Source organism: Dermacentor albipictus, unplaced genomic scaffold (genome assembly GCF_038994185.2).
Source record: "Dermacentor albipictus isolate Rhodes 1998 colony unplaced genomic scaffold, USDA_Dalb.pri_finalv2 scaffold_19, whole genome shotgun sequence".
In the NCBI taxonomy this organism is placed as follows: domain Eukaryota; kingdom Metazoa; phylum Arthropoda; class Arachnida; order Ixodida; family Ixodidae; genus Dermacentor; species Dermacentor albipictus.
Window position 1 is genome coordinate 1,609,189 of NW_027225573.1, and position 21,026 is coordinate 1,630,214.

At 47.3% G+C, this 21,026-nt stretch overlaps 1 protein-coding gene across 2 annotated transcripts in view; it reads left to right on the forward strand.

Annotated features, from left to right (window-relative positions):
- The window catches only part of LOC139052148 (cGMP-dependent protein kinase, isozyme 1-like), a 455,731-nt gene that overhangs the window by 132,159 nt on the left and 302,546 nt on the right, over window positions 1-21,026 (forward strand). Inside the window, exon 1 of one of the 2 annotated variants that reach the window (XM_070529240.1) lies at window positions 12,133-12,220. The exons of the other annotated variant lie outside the window; for it this stretch is intronic. The gene's annotated coding sequence lies outside the window, so the exon portion shown is untranslated. Of the gene's footprint in view, window positions 1-12,132; window positions 12,221-21,026 lie in introns of those variants that run through there. 2 annotated transcript variants of the gene reach the window in all.

Consider the following 21,026-nt stretch of genomic DNA (forward strand, 5'->3'; position numbering starts at 1 on the left):
TACAACTTTAGGAGGCCGTGAAATCTGCACTTTAAAGCAGGTCAACGCAAGCCTGCACGAATGGGCATGCACTCTAGACTGACATCGTGCCGCCGGACGCACTAATACCCGCTCGTTGGAGAGGGACTATTTCTTTAGACGTGGAGGCAATTGGCTGCTGCGCTTTGGTCATCTGGGCGGGGCCCCCCTCTCCTGTCTTCTGAAGTTGTATCCGACTGTAGAGGATGCCGCTTTTCATATAGCGCAAAAGGACAAAGTATACGACTATTTGGCCTATGAAATGGATACATCAGAAGTGAGCTATGCAAGGGCTTAAGCAGTGTGAAAATTAGTGCATGCAAATATATGACATTGTTAAAGTATATGTAGTATCGAACATGCATGTAATGGCACGTTTGTATTAGAGTTTCCTGTCATTTCATTGTGAATTACACACACCGTTCATCTTGTGGTTAATCAACACGCACTGTATTCTTGGACATAGAAAGAACAAACAGCGTAATGACGTGTATGCTGCATTAGTGAATTTTTCATTTATATGGTCCAAGAGTGCACAGGTTGTCATACGGTTTTTGCCCATATTGAAGAGACACCAAGTGCATGTCACAGGTGTCCTAATATGCACAGCACAATGTCTACTGCAACAATTTTATTCATGCTCTTTAATAATAAACAAAATAATAAACTGAAAGCTCCTTTATAAGGCGTCTTTTGGGGCTCGACTGGAGAGCAGTGAGGGCACAGATACTACTGTTGCAGAGCAGGCCTCTGGACCTCTGTCACACTTTCAACAGCACGTGCCTGGCGCTCACCTACTGCCACCAGGCGGTTGAGTGCCTCCAGCAGCAGAATGTCTTGCTGCAAAAAAAGTGGATTATTGGAATGAATGAACGGCATATAAACCATTATTTACAAAGAAAAATGCTTGTTACACTATTGGTACTAAGTGCCCTTAACTAACTGTGGAAGCCTTTAGTGTAGTATGCTTATTAAAACAATGTGTCAGGACAACGTTGCTTTATTTTTCAAACTGGAGTTGTCTTTTTCAGAGCCAATTGTCTTGTTGATTAGTGTGCCAGCAGCCAAGGTGTCCCCGCACTTTCACGAGTCTCTGCGGTCAGCACCACAAACCTATTTTTGTTGACTGCAAAACAAATTCCTCACCCTGCAATCCCGTCTTATACGAGCTGATTGCATCCTATGCCTACAAACATGATATTTTTGTCCCATTACGCAATTTTCTACCATCCTCGGCTGTAGTTCTCTCTCCTTGACGTCCATTCTGTCACGCTTATGTAATCACCTGTTATGAATTGGCAGCAAGTGAATGAATACGTGCATGGCATGCCTGCCGATTCCATTTTTTTTTTCTTAACCTCAACTAGCATATCAGTTGCCACGGTTTACTATGCCACTGTCTTCTTGCCTTAATGATATCTCCAACGATTTTTGTTACTTCGCTTTCTGCAGAGTCCTCGACTTATCAAGTTTCTTTGTTAACCTCCAGCTTTATGTCCCATGTTGCATAACCGGTAGAATGCAATGATTCTGAAAATTTTTTAAGGATTCGGTAATGCTTTCCATGTGCTGTTCAGCCCATGAAATTTTTGTATAAGTTTCCTGCTTCATATGCTTTATATTTACCTGCTTTTGATATTTCGTCGGGATAAAGATAGGCTTCCCTGGATTCTGCGGGCTTAATGTCACGCATGAATTTCTGTTATCTCACCAAGTTGGTGAAGGTTACCTTCATCTTTTCCATACTTTCGCGGGCCCACGTGCATGTAAAAGCACGAACACTCATTGGTTCGCAACAGGCACGTACCCTGCACTGTAAAATAATTTACACCCCTAAGGGTTTTTTTCGGTGTCTATAACTAACCCCCTAGCACCCTTGAAAAAGCTGGGTTTTATAGGGAATTACACCCTTATGATGGTTATTCTATATTCCAATAACACCCTATCCCTTGAGGGTGTTTTGAACAACATATTACCCTTCGACCCATGGGGTGTAAGGGTGTGATCAGGAATATATTACCCCTTCACCTATCGGGTGTAATGAGCAATATAATAGCCCTTGAAGTACGGCATGTGGAAGCGGGTACATATGCACTTCATTGTTTGTTTCTAAGTCTACAGTTAGGCTAGCACACAGAAATGTTATGTATGGTGTGCATACAATAGGTAATGTGTTTACAAACGCACTGCATAGCAACTTTGAGAGAAAACACATTATCACTTGTGAGTGTTCTGCGTGAAATGGTCCCATTTATCACAGATACAGAGTGACTGCATGGAGGGTCATTTATTCTAGCCTCCTGTACAATATTTTGAGCTTGCACTATGCCTTGTGGTAACAAGTCTTGCGGCCGTTCTACATTGAAGAACAGTCTCATTCAAACCAAAGTTCCAGGGCACAGGCGAGGATGATGATGCCTTTTTGTAGCTCCATTCCAATGTCCTAAGGTGAGCCATCATAGATGAAACCATTTCTTCATTGATCACTGTAGCCATCTGCTTCTTTTCTACCTGCAAAATGATTTGTTGCAATTTAATGTCAGGAAAAGTACACGAAACATGACTAGCAGCGCTTCCCTGCATCATTCACTTTAATATTTCAAGATCACATGAAGAGCAGGTTAAAGAAAACAAGCACAGATAGTGCTTACTTCCAGGAAATCGTTATTTCGAAAGAATAAGGCATTTAATCTGCCACATCATGAATGTAGGAGAGACAGGCTACACAACTATATGAGGGCAATTCAGAAATTATCGCCTCCAAGTCCACTACTTTGCCAATATTATAGCAAACATTTTGAACTTTTTATCATTGATGCACTTATGCTTAAGCTATCGAATGTCACTTGCCTCGCCTTCCTATCTCTTCTCGTTCCAGAGTAATCGAGCAATTCATGACATCCAGTGGTGACGTCCAGTTGAAACAACAGGCTGTAATTGAATTTCTGACTGTGGAAGGTTGTGCGCATATCAACATTCATGGCCATTTGACTGCAGTTTACAGGAATGCCTGTGTTGACGTCAGCACTGTGCAGAGGTGGGCAAGGACTGTGAAAGACCAAAATCCTACCACATCAAATCTCCCGGATCAGCACCGAAATGGATGGCCCACAATGGCTTCTGATGAGGGTCATGAACATCAGCAGATGAGTTGACTCGGTGCAATCGCAGGATCAAGCAACACCAGATTGCAACACTCGCCATTTCCATTGCCTCAGTGAACCACATCATTAAAGACCTGCGTTACAAGAAGACTTGCGCTTGTAGGGTGTCACGGTAACTGACGACTGACATGAAAAAGTCGAAGCATAGCCAACAAGTTCAATTCTTGTAACCCAGGAGGTTTTTAATTATGTGGTTCACTGAACCAATGGAAATAGCGAGTGTTGCTGCAATCTGGTGTTGCTTGGTCCTACAATTGACCCGATTCAACTCGTCTGCCTGATGTTGATGATCCTCATAAGAAGCCATTGTGGGCTGTCCAGTTCGGTGCTGATCCTGGACATTTGATGCGGCTGGATTTTGATGTTTCTCAGTACTTGCCCACCTACGCACAGTGCTGATTTCAACACAGGCATCCCCGTAAACTGCTTTCAGATGGCAATGAATGTTGAAGAGCGCAGAACCATCCGCAGTGAGAAATTCAATTACAGCCCACTGTTTCAACCGGACATCACCACTGGATGCCATGCATCCCTATTGCAAAACCCAGTGCCACTGGGACCCAGTGCGCCTGATTATGGGCCCAGTGCAGCGCGCTGGATGCTGGGGCGCTGGGGCGCTGGGATCGCGCAGCGTGCTGGGAGGCACTGGCTACTCGCGCAAAAACAGCTCTAGCGCGTTAAATATGCGATGCCTGGACGCCGTATATATTTTTTTTTAATATAGAAAGCAACAAGGAGCGTTTTAGTGCAATAAAAAAAGAAAAAAAAAACGCAAAAATAAAACTGCTACGACCAGGATTCGACCGTCCGACCTACAGATCCGAAGCCCAACACCTTACCACTACGCCACGCCAGCAGACGGGAGCAGGAGCGTAATTTACCATGTCACAGACGAGAAGCAGTTTGTTTCGCAAAGCTACGTCTTGTACATGCATGGTTGATGCGCTATCGCCCAGCAACTAAAACTCACGCCTGTACCAGAAAGAAAAGGTTGCTGTCCGTATTCAGCACTATGATTGGAAGTGCCAGAACGTCGATTTTCACTTGCGATCGCTATTTTACCTCCGAAAAAAGTCCTAAATGAACCGCCGACCCGGGACGGTGTATGGGCTGTTTCTGCCGATTTCGATAGCCGTTTCTTGTTCTTCACGTAAAGGATGTGCAACGTTTCCTTAGTTCAGTGATGCCTTTCAGTCAACACGCCTGTCTAGTCATATATCTTCGTCAGAGAAGCGCAGGCTAGTGCTGGGAGCCTTCGGCGATAGCGCATATACCTGTGTTTATGACGCGTCACATCAGCGGTCATCGCTTCTTGTGCTGACACTGTACACATGAAAAAATTGTTTATTTAAGAACACCGATGCGAAAGCTTAAATATAGAGTGATTTATCCTTGTTATATTTCTTGATACCTGAGCCTAGACGCGCCGATAGCGTGAGGACGGACTCGGCTGATACGCTAGGCCTAAGCTTCGGTGGGGACCGATCTCGGCGCGGGTAGCTGGCGAAAGCTAAGAAGTGCGTATTTTAGCCTCAAAACTTTCTTCAGTACAATAGGGAAAGTGGAAGCGCACGAATCACTTCAGCTTTGTTATCGGTGCGATAATATCATTCAGCGATAACCTTCGAACTCGGGGTCCGTCGCGCGTCTGAACGACTTCTGCATTTCATGTCCACTCTACAACACTGCGACAATTCCCAGTCGTACGTTACGTGCGAACTACTTAAAAACGCGGCGTCCTCTGCGTTTACGTGGTTTCGTTCAAGAATTTAGCTATCCGCCAAGTCCAAAGGGAAAATAAAAAAAGCGAAAGTGATTTTCAGTTTCAAGTGCGCATGAATAAACATGGGCAGCTCACGCACCTTTATTCCAAGCTGGGACACGAAATAGGGTTTTATAACCCCAAGATATAGCGTTATTTAGGACAAGAGACTAGTACCAAGCGATAAAATTGTATAAATGAAGTATTAAATATTCAGCAGCGCTCGTCCATGCGTATGGAACCAGCGCGGCACAAACACAACCAGCGCAGTTTCCAGTGCGAACCAGCGAACTACAGCGAGAACCAGCGCCTGTACAGCACAAACCAGTGCGCCCCAGCGTCATGGCAGTGGAACCAGCGTCTCTTCCAGTGTGACCCAGCTCTTATCCAGCGTTCTCACTGGTGTCCCAGTGAGTCCCAGCGAGTGCCAGCGTACCCAGTGCGACCCATGGGGGGGCCCGGGGGGGCCCGGGCCCCCCCCGAAATCAAGTGGCATACCCCCCCCCCCCCCCCTCCCCACCCACGCCACCACTCTTCACACATTCCTAAAGCGCCGCCAGATCAATGTTGAGACTTCGCAGCTCTTCATCGGTCAGCGTTATGCTGCCTTTTTCACTCCTTTTAGATGGTGGTAGTTATCGGCATTTCTTGTAATGTGACGGACGGTTTTCTCGTAGATTCCGCACCCGCGCGATTAACTCGAGATGCGTTCAGTTGTCACCATCTATTCAACCGTCACGCGCATAGCTGTTGCTTTTGTTAGTTCAACCGTCTTCGTTTAGGCTGATCCTGGGACCATAAGAGGGATGCGGCTGTTACTCAGCTGGTCTGTACTCTCATGGAACGAGTTGCGTCCGGAGGAAACGTCAATTACGTTTAACTTATCCCTTTGCTTCATTGTTTCCTTGAGTTACGGCTCACCCCGACGCTGGCAGATGCCCGGAACCACATACACGTGATATGGGTTAGATAAGGTGGGAAATAAAATAATGTGAAAGAGCGTCCATCATGAAACCCTGCAATAACCCTTAAACCCATAAGCAAGATGACTGTCGCCCGTTACCTCGTCTGTTTTTCCCTAACTGTATAGCACTCTTCGTGTAAAATTGGCAACTGGAAACAAAAATTGCAAGGAGTTGAGAAATTAAGCGATCTACTAAGGGAGAGCCAAGGCAACAACCAAACTGCAAGCAAAAGCGAATAATAAAAAAAAGTTAAACGTTGTTTATGAAAATATTTATGAATCAACATCTTTTTATTTAAAAAGGAAGTAGAGGAAAGGCCGCCGGAAGTGGAGAACGATTACTTGTTTTGAATGACGCTTCTACAATTATCGGTCGAACCGCCTCACGTAGCCACTTCTCTGCTGTGCTTATGTGGGTGTTTTTCTAACCTTTCGCAGTGGGCGAAGTACGTCTAGAATCGCAGAGTCCTGCGCTCTACGCGGTTATATGGGACTGGCGGCCACACAGCGTTACGCAATTCGCGGAACTGTCAAAACTGATCAACAAGGCGAAAATAACTGATATTCGAAACTATAACATGAGAAAGACTGAAGAAGCCGTAAAAAATGAACGAAGCCTGAAATCAGTAAAAAAGAAACCTGGAATAGGACAAACTATGATGTATGCACTAAAAGATAAGAAGGCTAATATCATCAGCAATCTCGAAGATATAGTAAAAGCAGTGGAGAAATTCTAAGCTGACCTGTATACAGTACCCAAAGGAGTCCCGATAGTTCACTTAGAAACAGTAATGAACAGGATACAGAAACTCTCCTATAACTAGCGATGATGTCAGAAGGGCCCTGCAAGACATGAAACGATGAAGAGCGGCAGGATAAGGTGGAATAACAGTCGATTTAATCAAAGATGGAGGAGACATAATGCTTGGAAAACTGGCGGCTCTTTATACGAAGTGTCTATCGACTGCAAGGGTCCCAGAAAACTGGAAGAATGCAGACATTATACTAATCCACAAAAAAAAAGGAGACGTTAAGGAATTGAACAATTATACGACCATTACCTTGCTCCCAGTATTATATAAAATATTTACCAAAATAATCTCCAATAGAATAAGGTTAACACTGGATTTTGTCAACCAAAGGAACAGGCTGGCTTCAGGTAGAGATACTTTACAATGGATCACATCCATGTCATCAACCAGGTTATCGCGAAATCTGCAGAGTACAATAAGCCTCTCTATGTGGCTTATATAGATTACGAAAAGGCATTTGATTCAGTAGAGATACCAGCAATCGTAGAGGCACTACGTAATCAAGGAGTACAGAACGCTTACGTAAAAAGCTTAGAAAATATTGCTACATGCGTGAGGTATCTGTTTGTTTGAACGAGGCGCGTAGGCGCCATCACTCCAGAAAAGAGAAGGAAGAACGAACTGGACTCGCGTTGTGAATCTAACCGGTCAGCGCTGCAGCCGTTGTAAATATAATCTGTAAATAGTTTCTCGTCTTACTGATTCGTCTTTCGCGTTAGAATATCTACGAGGTTCTACAGCTACCTTAATTCTACACAAGAAAAGCAGGGAGATACCTATGGAGAAAGGGGTCAGACAGGGAGACACAATTTCTCTAAAGCTATTTTCTGCGTGCTTAGAAGAATTCAAGCTATTAAACTGGGAAGGCTTAGGAGTAAAGATCGACGGCAAATATCTGAGCAACCTTCGGTTTGCCGATGACATTGTTCTATTCAACAACAATGCAGACAAGTTACAACTAATGATTGGAGACCTTAACAGAGAGAGTGTAAGAGTGATGTTGAATATTATTATGCAGAAGATGAAGATAATGATAAATAGCCGGGCAAAGGAACAAGAGATCAGGATGGTCAGTCGGCCACTAGAGACTGTGAAGGAATACGTTTACCTAGGTCAATTAATCAGAGGGAAGCCTGATCATGAGAAGGAAATTCACAGAACAATAAAAATAGGTTGGATCGCATACGGCAGACACTTTCAGCTCCTGACTGGAAGCTTACCATTACTATCGAAAAGTAAGGTGTGCAATCAGTGCATTCTTCCAGTGCAATATGTCCAGTGCCAATGCATTTGCCAGTGCATTTCCCAGTGCATTTTGCCAGTGCATATGGGGCAGAGACTTGAGAGCAAGTTAAGGACCACGCAAAGAGCGATCGAACGAAGATTGCTAGGCATAACGTTAAGAGAGAAAGAGAGTGGTTTGGATCAGAGATCGAATGGCTATAGACGATATTCTTTTTGACATCAAGAGGAATAAATGTAGCTGGGCATGTCATGTAATGCGCCGGTTAGATAACCGTTGGACCATTAGGGTTACAGAATGGGTACCAAGAGAAGGAAAACGCAATCGAGGACGACAAAACATTAGGTGGAGCGACGAAATTAGGAAATTCGCGGGCGCTAGTTGGAATCGGTTGGTGCAGGACAGGGGTAATTGGAGATCGCAGGGAGAGGCCTTCGTCCTGCAGTGGACATAAAACAGGCTGATGATGATGATGATGACGACGACGACGACGACGACGACGACGACGATGATGATGATGATGATGATGATGATGATGATGATGACGGAGGTGGTGGGCCCCCCCGAAAAAAATTCCTGGGTACGTGCCTGGTTCGCAATGCCTTTCTTAAACTGCTGCACATTCAGTTCGTTACTACGAAAGTGACTTAATCCGTACACTGTAATTATGCTAAATATGAGACAATAGAAATATACTTATCTGCAGTTTGTAGATGTCTCCTTCACTGTGTTGGTAGCGAGATCCATCGTCGGCACCACCTCCTTGTCGCATCGTAGCTATATAGGCTGTCTTCCTTTTGCACACACTATGTAATATTCGCGACGCTCGCAGTCACGCAGAGTGGAGGAACTCAGCGCACTCGCAGAGGCAGCACTGGACAAGTTGTTTCTTCAGCATTGCGCCGTGAACAGTAGGTGCGCGTTGCGATCTATAAAATCGCCGAAGCTATTGGCAGTCTTACGGGGTGCATGGAAAGATTCCTCACGGAGGAATAGAACTATCCAAGAAATAGTGGTCATCGTTGAGCCTGATCACTACATCGCGCACTGCAAGCTCGTTGTAGGAGTTTGTTTACACTGGGCCTCTTCGATGTTTAGTTGCCATGCTCGCTCGATGAATGGATGTGATGACGCCACCACAGCGTTCCCTCGCGGCATAATGCGAAGCGTACTAAGTTGCAAATTAGTCTAATACACATTCAGTGTACATCTTGTAAGCTTTAAAATGCTTCTAAACCACGTTAAAAAACTAATAATATTGTACTAAATGCATTTGTTTTATAACGTGCTTGTGCATGTAATGCACTCGGTGGAACGACAAACAAGTGAAAGAAGGCACGACCATGCAGCAACGGTATGATCACGTGAGCCCCAGTTTGTCGACCGCCCAGAAGGCAACGCCCAAGGAATGATAGCCACACAGAATGAATCTAGATAAACCAATGAAACTGGAGGCTTGTCGAAAGATAAACTGTGTCTCGGTACCATTTGTGCTGTCATCTTGGGGTGTCATCAGGGGCACGATCGGAGATATTTTGTTCGATACGCGTTCTGTTCAGTTGCTGCAACGTCACAAAGTTGTAGAATGCAAAATTTGTGACAGCGGGGCGGAGAGAGCAGCCAATCAGGAAGCGGTGACCTCCCCGGAAGTTTACCTCCGTCGTTTGTCGTCTGCTTGCAAACAGTATACTACAAAGCCAAATGTTTCTCGTCTTCCAATTGAATGAAATCTTTATCTAAAAAAATGTATTTTTTCTTCTCAAGCCCAAACACGTTTTCAAATAGTGGTACGTGTGACTACTGCAATTTATAACTATTAGGATCTTTGCGTCGTCCCTAGGTGGTGTCGCGCACAGTGAGAAGGAAAAGGAAAAAAAACGACGGGAAGAGTGGCGCACTTTTCAAGAGGCAGCGACAACATCCCAGTGGCTCGCTGGCAGCGATGATGTTGTCGATTTCTCTGTACAGCCAACGAATTATTTGTTTCGAGAAACAAAAACGACGCCGGAATTTGCCATTTCTTGGGCGTGTTGGTAAATTGAAAGCATATTTAGCGCTAGCAAAGAAGGACGTAAGGGAGACGACAACACAATGCGCATTGTGTTGCCGTCTCCCTTACATCCTTGTTTGCTGGCGCTAAATATGCCGGAATTTACTTTCTGCCATTTCTTCAAACGCGTTTCGCACCGCCACCTGCTCTCCTCCTTCCTCTAGAAACGCCAGCGCAACAACCTAAGTTTCCGACGGAAGCGCCATTCAAACGTGCCATTCCGCAGCCGAAAAGGCCGCCTGTTGGATCCAATCCAATCCACCAGACGCGCCATGCGAAGCCGTATGATCGCTCCAAACTTCTCAACTCCCGTCGCGTTCGGACGAAATGCTCGGTGGGCGGATGATTGACAGGAGCGTGTCGTCATTTTGACGTCACCAAAAACTGGGCGGCGCCCCGCGGCTGGCGACGTCGGCGCGGAGTAGGCCAATCGCGCGCGCCGGTAACCGAACGAACGTGCCGAACAACCATCTCCGATAGCACCCTAGAGGCTCGTGAAGATCCCGAGTTTCGCCAAACTCGGGGCATCCTGCATATAGCACCCCTGCTGTTGGAGATGGTTGCTGCGTATTGATGATGTGTATGATATAGATGCCATGGCACATGCCCGCAACGGGGTATACTGGCCAAGAAGAGGCTGGTGCATTTGAAATAATTAAGAAAAGACTACGAAATACACGCGTATATATGAGGTTTTTCACATTGAATAGCACGGATGCGGGAGAGCGCATGCACGTGCCAGGTTCCTTTACGCCACATTCGCAGGAATTAAATGGGCAAATTTATATCATTAACAACTTCACGATAGCTTCGCTTCACACAGATTCCAACATGTCCGTTGGATCTGCATGCTTTTTTTTTAATCTTATCTGCAGCAGGTAGCATTGCTTGCTCTACCGATGGCTGTTAGAGTAAAGGTGAATTTCTAACCTTCGACCGGTCAACCTCGGCGTCTGCAAACGAACCAACACCCGCAGAGCGCCGAAGACCCGGCGTTCGCGCCGCAAGTTGCACTGCTCCGCTAACACGACAAGCAGTGTTCGTTGGTAGGGGCGGCGCACTATAGAGGTGACGCTCCACGAAGACCGTCGCGTTCGTACCCTCGGGCCGCTGTAGCGCAACGAGCGACTGGGATCCCAGCCACTTAGTGCCGCGTGTCCGAAAAACCAATTAACTCTTGCCAATGACGTGGCACAATCTAAACTGGAGCGGCTCGGCGGAGGGGAAGAGATGATGGACGGGGGAGCGGACGTAGCGCAGTCATTAGCCGCCAATTTGCGCGCAGTTTCGCCTCTCTCCCCGCCCTTCGCAACACACGGACACATACAGACATGCTGTAAACGACAAAAAAAGGCCAATGAAAGCCCTAGAACACGTAACGCTAGTATCTTGTTTTTCTTACTTTTTGTCTCAACGCTTTAGCTTCGATCACAGCGAAATTGCGGTGACCTAGCGTCGAAAGGGAAAAAAATCAAGAAAGGCAAGAAAAGAGATGGTTACGTCGTTATCGAAATCAGTCGGCTAATGAAGTGATTGCACCTCCTGCTCCACAAAAATCAGCGTAGAATAAAGTTGGTAGTACTGAAAACGATAAAGAAAGTTAAAAAAATAAAGAAGTCACAGTTTCGCCTGATACGCGAGGCATTCATTGCCATAGAGCAAATTATTAGATACACTAAATAGGTTTAGTCGTTTTATCAGCTGCATAAATTGCTCTATACATTCGCTTACCAACTAAATCAACAAGAACATTGTTACGTGCGCACACTCAAACTGAACACATCTCACTCGATGACCGCCGGCACTCGCTGTCAGAACGCTGGAGCAAGGAAAAACAGCAGCTGCGACTCGCTTCAGCGCGAACTCTTCGGCGGGAACACAGCACACACTGAGCCAATAGCCCTCGGCGCTCCTAGACTCAATAAGCCATGCGCGAAACGACAACGCCGCCTGCCGCCAAGGCTGCGAAGCGTAGGCGGGCTCGGGCGAGCACTGCTCCCGTCCGCGTCTATGGGCGTGCTACCATGTTTGCGTTCTTGATCGTGATTTAACGCTTCTGTCAGCCTTCAGAGATGTCTTGCAAGAACTGTTGCGTAGTTGGGCGCCTTAAAACATACAAAAACTCGTCAGGCGCACGCTTAGTTTCCGGTGCTGCTTCGCGAGCAACAGTGACGGCTGCGGTGGATCGCGGATTTTTGACGGAGAAGGTAAGCAATGGCGCTTTGTTTGCTGCAGTTCTAGCTCGATCACTGTTTTTATTTTTTGCTTGATGTCGCTGCGCTTTTAGTTATCGCTTCGACGTTTAAACTTCGATTAGATTATGGTATGTTACGTGCGAAAATCACGATCTGAATATAAGTCACGGCGTAGTGGGGAACAGCCGTAGTGGGGAACTCCGGAAATTTGGACCACCTGGGTTTCTTTAACGTCCACCTAAATCGAAGTGCAGGGGTGTTTTCGCATTTCGCCCCCATTGAGATGCGCCCGCCGTGGCCGCGATTCGATCCTGCAACCTCGTGCTTAGCAGCCCAACACCTTAGGCACTAAACAACCACGGCAGGTCGTTTAAAGTTGGCCGCCTCGTCTACTTCTCTTTATTATGGTCGCCTCATCTACAGTCCAGAAACGATAAACATTAGGTTGCTGGTACTCATGAGACGCAAGACCCCCCTTTGAAACAAAAAATCCGAAAAGCTAAGCCAGAGAATGCGGAGCGAAGCTGTGAAGCACTCATTGTGTTAGGCGCTGTGAACAAAGCACTCCGTGTTAAAAGCAGGTGACGGCGTCTTCATAAAAGCGTCACGCAGCCACCCATGCGTTGCACGGAATCGGCTGCTGCTCTACCTATCGATGTCACTGAAATGTGACCTGCGGCGTATGGGGCTCTTGCATTGCCCAGAGGGCGCTGCGAAAAAGGTGCTAAAAAGCGCCCTCTGTCCTAAAATGGGTCGTACGAAGCTCGGTCGTCTGCTTCGGAAAGCACGTTTACAATATGGACCCGTTACTTTCGGTTGTGTTGTCTCACGGCCTGCAGCGAATATCGGGCGCCGAAGATTTTTTCAGGGGTGGCACGCTGCGTAATGACAAGAATTAAATTATGCAGTGCCGAATACGTGTACGCCGTTCAAGAATTAAGCGGCAAAGTTTTAGCGCGGTGTCAATCGCAAGTGAAGCGAGTCGCGTACGAAGTGGAACTTCAGGTAAGGTTTGCACGCTGCTAGATTCAGGCGCACAAACGCGAGGAAATGCTTGCTATAAATGAATTCACCGCAGCGATAAGCAGGCATCATGTGTACGGAACTGCTCGAGCACACGACGGTACGCGCCGCGATGTACGAACTGCTCGAGCGCACGATCGTACGCGCCGCGACGGCAGCGGTCTTTCGACATGCCGCGAAACGGCGGGCCTCCTGCAATCTTTGTTGACTGCATGCCGCTAAACAAGTAGTTATGCCTGCGTTGTGGTAGCGGCCATCTGTCCCTTTTAGTAACTGGTAATAACTGATGCAATGCATCGCGCTGCAGCGCGAGCTCGTGCGCTGCTCGCTTGATGTAGCTTTTAATGACAGCGCTCGAACATCGATCTACTGTAATCAATACTACCTTGCTGCGCTGCCTCAACATGCTGGCTTGAGGTCGAGTATGAGCACATTTATCTCTCTAACCTGTGCTGCTCGTTGTGGGGCAGTGAATTGTCATCGAATCAGCCCGGCCATTTGTGGTCATTTGCACACGCCTGGTCACTTCACCACTTCGTGATCGGTCGAATTGTTAATTGTCGCTGTGGCCGGGTCTCGAATCGTGAATTACCAGCCATGCCTGCTGCTATGTCGATCTGCTGTAGGGATTGTAGGTGCCAAAGACCGAAATTTAGAACGCAGATAATCCAACAAGCTTCAAGACAGGCGAAGCAGTCAGCATGGCGCGAAGTTTCGCTTACTCAGCGCGACGAACTGCAGCTAGGCAGCGCGCCCGACGATCCACTTCGTGAGGCCTTGAAGGAAAACGGTAGAATCTGATGTTGGGATTCAGGCCTTCTTGTTCATGGCAGCCCACGACGCAGAAGTAATGACGGTGACGCCTTTTCGAGGCTGGGCTAGGTCTCTCCGGATCGGCGTCACCGATTCCTTCTGCTCCCAGCATTACGTCTCACGGCACACGGAGAGTCCGTTTTCGTTAAACTATAGGCTGCGGCAAGCTCGCAGCGCGGTCGGCGTGGTCGTGAGAAGTGACGAGCCTTTTCGCACTCGCAACAGGGCAGATAAAAGTGCGAATCGACGCAAAGCTCGGCCTAGAAACGTGCTTCGCCACAGCCAGGGCTCAATACGACCCAAGCTGGTACGACCCAGATGTCGTTTCCCGCGCCGCCACCAGGCGCCGCTACTATACCTGAAACTCCAGCGCAAGACGCCCATAACGTTAAGTGTACGCTCCCCTCAGCTATCTGTATGTTGAGTGCACAACGAGGCATTCAGCCTCGTTTTGAACGCCTCTTAACCCTTTCGCTGTCACGGACGTACCGGTACGTCATCGCGCTTCCCCCCCCAAAACTGTCACTGACGTACCGGTACGTTCTCTATCGTGCGTTCAAAATTTCGCGCCAGAGCGCAAAGCTGGCGCTCCTGGATTGGCCACGCACTCTGTTGACTCTTTCTACAAGTTCGTATATTCGCCCCGACCTGTGTTACCCCATGTATTGAAGAGTAGGGCGCGACGGCCACTCCCCACTTTCTCTTTGCTGAGTGGCGCGGTGGCTCCGTGTTCGCTGTATCATGCGTCGCGCGCGTGTGGTTATGGGTTCAAGGGTTGTTCTGCCGTCTCCGCTGGTTTGAAGGTTTTTATTTTTCTTCTGTTGGTGTGCCTGCTACGGCGCGTCAAGTTCAGGCGCACGTGCCGTTGCCTCTCCGAAAAGAGCGACTCGTTGCTGCTTTCGCTCTCTCGCCGCACCCTCGCTTTCGACTTGCAGCAGTAAACGTAAAGCCCTTCGAACTTTGTTTAGCCTTTTTCCATCTCTCTCTGTCTTCTTGATCACGCAACGTCCCATTGCTCTCCGTAGTGCGGGCGACTGAAAGCGCATCCTCCCTGCGCGCGGTTACTTTCGGATGGCTCAGCGCGCGGGACCTTCGTCTGCTCATTGGAGCGGTGGCTCAATTCCGATTCAGAATACGAGCCGAGCTCGGATTCGGACTCAGACAGAGTCGCATGCGAGGAAGAGGGTTCCGCATCGTCAGATTCGGATGTTGAAGGGATTTTATAGTCAGGCTGATGATGATGATGATGTTTACTAACAACAGCTGCAGAACACTGAAATGCGTATATTACATTGACTATGTTATTTGTATACCAATCATAATCAAAAATAAATTGCTATGTTCATTCCCTGTTATGCTCGTTCCCTGAAACCAAGCCGACACTGGGGGTGCGTCACGGTCAGAAAGGTCCGACAGCGAAAGGGTTAATATAACTTCGGGGTAATAGGAAACACCTGAACTACGAAGCTCTCATGTCTGCAACTAATGCATATTCACTTTGCCCCAGCTGTGTCATGCGTCGTCGTCAATCCTGAAACCTTCATTTTTTTCTTTTTTGTGTTTTTTTCTTAAGGAGCGGTAATGAGTGCTTGTTCTCTTTTTCTTCGTTTGCATGAAATGGGCCTATATAAGTTCATGTCACTTCACCGTAGTTGTCTATGCTTTGAAGATGATTACAATGTAGCACGTGGTTGACAATAATTTTTTATTACCATGCTTTGTATTTGCTTTCAAAATGTTAAATATTGGGTAAACATACTCTTTTAACTAATTAAAATTTGCTGCATTGGCTGTTCAGATTCGGGGCACTACAATAGGCGATACATCAAGCGCTTTAATTCTCCATGCGGGTCCGAGGGTGATACCAGTAAAAATTGTGGTGGCACTAAAAAATAATATAAGGAAAAAAGCTATATACTGTTAACTGACCAGGGAGGCAAATTTTCAGCTATGGCGTCTTCCGATATCTTACTCGCGTGCTCCCGTGAGATCATAGGAACGCTCTGCTTGTTTAACGATGGAACATGTGAAATCCATGCAGCGCAGTCAGTGGTAAGACGCAAACATAAAAACAATCAACCCTTGTTTCCGGAGCCTTACATGTGCTGTACTTTCTCAAGCTGATCGTGCTGGTTTGCAAGTTTTACCTTCGCTGGCTTCTCACGTCGCCGCACCTGTACGAACCATTCGCAGGTGCGACGGTGCTCCCTCAACCTACTGTAAAAAAACATGGCATGTAAACGAAGCAAGTGTGTGCACAAAGAAAGTTGGTTCACGGGCCAACAAATCAAGCCATTAGCGGCTGGGGTGTTATAATGAAAGCGGCATACTGGCGATGAGCTCCGCTGCGTAGCAAGCTTATTGATGCCCATTTGCGGCAAACACTTGGCGCGTAAGGAGACAATGTCGTCCCAGAGAGCCCTGAAGTCAGACACGTGTCCACTATCGTACACTGCGATTTTCTTGCGCGCACTGACACCGCAGAAGTAGCTATCTGGGACGCGCACAAGCGGCAAATTGTACGCACACACTTCAGACGTGCCTGCAGTGGAAGCAGGCGTCTCCGGCGTGAGGCCCGCCTGCGGTTCCTACGGCCGCCGCTACGCGGCTTTGAGTGGCGCCCCTATAGGCGCTGCGCATGGCGGATAGAATTGCTATAACAATAATAAAATAATACTCATCGATATCTAGAGCGAGGACACGCGTAAATTGGAAATGTGCGATTCTGAAAACGTCAATTTGATGGCCTTGGTTGCGTTCGTTCTTATTCTCATAGTTAATGCCGAAGCTTCCAATTCATTTTCTTCACGTTTTGGCACGTAAAACCCCATAATTTTTTTAAAATTCATTTTCTAAATGAGACTGCGCATTTCTATTACATCGATGGGCATGCTTCGGCCAAAATGTTCTGTTGCACCTCACCGGCGGCGTGAGCGGGCAGATTTTGCGTTCTGTGCAGTCTATCTTCTCGTCCATAGCTTGTTGAACAACGAAAAACTATGAATATCCAACGTAAGTGTTCAAATCTATGTGAAGCCAAATCTTCGTGAACCGGTTAATCAAATCCTATAAATGCGACCATTTCATTCCTTCGTTTTGGGAGCAGGGCTGGTCGAAGATACTTTGCATTTGTATCATGTTACGATACAAGATACTATAGCAATTATTATATCAGGTACATACTTTACATTTGCATCTTCACATACTTCGATTCATTTGCGGATTTCTTATCATAGATCCATAGAATGTATCAGCAAACGCGTATCTACAAAAAATGTCTGCGTGGAAATTTAACTCAGACCAACCTTGTTTGGTCGGTGTTTGGTTTGAAATGTCGGTTGTAATCTCGAAATTGTTGTATTTCTTGCTCAAGGTATAATATTTTATTTCCAAAACAATGTATGAAAGCGATTAGACGCAAGGCAACCCCATTCTTGCATTTTTAGGATTTCTAACAAAGCACCATGCAAGAGAGACTTCCAAACGACGCTATAAAGGCATCAGAATTCGCACGGAAGACGTCGCACGCATTGGCGCATACAGCACAGTATGGTGGCTGCGAGCAGTTGTCATGGCAACGACGCAACGAAAACCAAGAAATGAAGAAAACGAAAGTCACCAGCACGCCGACCTTCGCGTGCTTGTTTTTGTCGAGGCGGCATGACCACCACCACGCAATTCTGCTCCATCAATGGGGACGCGCAGCCCTTATGGCCTGCCCTCGCTGGCAGGCTCTGGCGGAAAGATAAAAGAATGTCGCTGCCTTTAGTTTTATCAGGTTCCTTAGTTGCAGCAGTATCAGCCTGAGAAGCGGAGTTCAGCGAACGTGTAAAGTTATGCACGGTGATGTTTCAATAGCCTGTATCTTGTATCTTAAGATACACGATAGATTCTTTCATGTATGCGAAATACAGATACTGATGCACACCTTGCCAGACGTAAGATGATACAGATACAAGATACCCAAAGAATATCTAAGGTGGTATCTAAGGTACTTGTATTGAAATTCACTTCTCTCCACCTTGCGGCTTTCCACAGAAGTACTACGTCAAGGTACTTGTATCTTCGATACTGCCCAGCACTGCTAGTGAGTAAAGCACACTGGCACGCGCATGTGATCTCGCGCAAAAGTGCCTCGCAATGTGACAAATCTTATATAAGCTTCTGTTTCTCCATTTCTTATTTATCTTAAATCATAGATGAGGGGGGGGGGGGGGAGTCGCAGTTTTGCCGGAACGACGAAACATCGACTGCTATAGCAAATTAGTGGACAGCTATGCGAAATCGGAATGGTAGTTTTATCGGCCGTATAAACTAATAAACATTGGCAACTAACTAAATTAACAAGCACGGGGTCACGCGGACGCAAGTAAACATCAACATATCTCACTCGATGACCGCGGAAACTCCCTGTCGAAACGCTCCACTGAAGAGGTGCGGCAGCATCAGCGAGTGAACTAACCTTCGCGCTGCGCCTCGCATCAACACAAACTAAGTCGCGGAAACACAGCGCGCGGCAAACTGTCTCCCCGTCACAGATGGCTTTCACGATGGAGCGGTAGAAGTGGTTGAAGACGCCCTCTTCCTACTCTCCCCCCGGAACCTTACGCGTGGCGGAAGACGGCACGCTTCCTTGTGCGCGACATTGAGCCGCGATCACCGGCTCACCTGCGCACGCTTTCACGAGCACATACAGCACATGGCGTGCGGCGACGATTTCATTGCCCTCGGATTTTATACGGATACTCACGGCAACGCCCACAGAAGAAATGCGCTTCGAGTGTCCATATTGTTGCTCTCGCAATAAAACTAAGGAGAGGCCCTGACGTCACTCTTTGTGGAGCTCACTGATGCCGAATGTTGGCGTTACTCCGCCATCTTGTCGGGGCTGATTCTCCCCGCCTTCGGCGCGCAACCACGCCGGACCGCGCAGGCGTACGCGCGTCGTAGTGATCCTACCAACGGATAAAATCGCGGTGTGTACCATCGCGATACCATTGCCTAAGTCACTTCTTCTGAGTATTGTGCTCTAGCGTCGAAAGGAGTTCGCAATGGACTCCGAAAGTTGGACTCTGAGGTCGGTCCGCCGCAACTTTTGCGGCTTTTCTGAAAATAAATTTGTGCATTCTCCCTCCATGCATTGCAAGAATGCACAGGTGATGACTGGCAGCACACTTTACGCATGCCATAACCTATGGCAGCCCTTTTGCAGTTTATGAGAACAGACACGTATGCTGGTCGTGGTCTTATATAGGAATTGTTTTGCTTTATTGAACAAGTTTCGCGCGACCGCTCACCGCGGAGATAACGAGCCACAGCGCGCCGTTGAAGACACCAGCTGAGATGAACGTCGTTACGCGTTTAAATACACTCACTGCGGCCTGAGATATGCCGCCGTTCCTACAGTAGGTGAAGCTTCACGGAAGCAAAGTTCTGTGGTATCCTCGGTGTCGCGCCGAACAGTTTGCACGTATTCGTGCGAACATCAGCCGTCTGCTGTGCGCGCAGACATACGTTCTTCTGTCAAGCCTTGTTCAATCTTGCATCGCATCCGCCAACCTTCGATTCCTTGCGCCCTTAGAGCACAGAGATATCTGCGGTAAGGAGGTTTTGTCCCTTTAATTACTCACAGAAGCCGCTTTTTTCCCATCATTACACATGGTTGTTTTGTATGCGACAAATGCATCGTCCGCTGTCAAAAACAGGAACACTGCAAAGCTGTGACTGTCATGCAAGGTGTTTATGATACGTAATCTGAAGCACAGCGCTTTCAGTCTGAGATGTCATGTTAGCATGAATCCACCGAAGATGGCAAATATATTCCCAGATCGTCCTTCGCCAGTGGCGTGGTGCGTGCTGTACGGCGTTGCATTCACGCTCGTTTCACACTTTTTAATTCCAGTCCCAGTTGGCGACAACAGCCCGAAGAGCACGGTCTAGATTTCACAGCAGAACAAAACACGGAGACTAACGCAATCCTGAACACACGACGGCTTTGGCACGATACGGGACCTATGGGACAGCACACGCAAGACCACATGCTACCGTCAGGGAACCGTCATTGTGCCCCAAGAACAAGGAAAAACAAGGCCGCTGCAGCGAAAAATACCACGTCACTTCTTCCACACTTTTCTCCCAGTGCACGGAGGGAGTAAGGCCTCTCCTCAGTTCTTACAGCGAAAGCTGTATATGACTAACCTTGCATAGTTTCTTCGGCGTCCAGCTAAAGAAACGGGCTTAGCGATTTCGAACAAACCATACGGGTGTAGTGCGGCGGCGCAGATGTGAAAATGCGGAACAGATTAAAATGCTCGCCGTGAATAGCGTAACATCATGGTTATCGCAGTGCATAAGCAGAAGACGTATCGTCGCTTGAAACAGCTGCGTTGTCGATGGGGGGGGGGGGGGGGGGGACGTATATTTCGTATGCGCTAAGTACAGCATGCGTACGAGGAGCGCCGGAGGGAACAGCAACGAGAATGTAAACAGCGCCGGCGCAAAACGACTACCGATGAAGAACGTTCCCGCGATGCTGAACGAACAGAATCGCGAGCCCGGGCACCTCCGAACGACCAAAGTCGCGAGACACATAACACAAAAAAATGAAATGACAACCATTCCACTCTATGAAGATCGAAGTGCAGCGAAAGCACTTGCCTTTTCGTTTGTGAGCTTTGACTGTTGTCAACTTTCGCGGTGATTCCATCTTCACAGAGCGAAATGGTTGTCTTTATTTTTATTTCCTCCACGTTTTAACTGTACCACGCCGCTTTTTTGTGAGTATCCCGATATAGGTATGTGCCAAAGTATGTAAATCATATTCGCCATCAACACGCGTCAGTCATCTCAACGAGCTTGCTGGTGCGGGTACGATATGTACCGCCGGTTTGTGGGACAATCCCCTGTTGTGGCTATATGGCACAGTACGGAAATAATCATTATAGTGAACAGGTGGTGACCATCAGAAAGAGCTGGTTGTTGT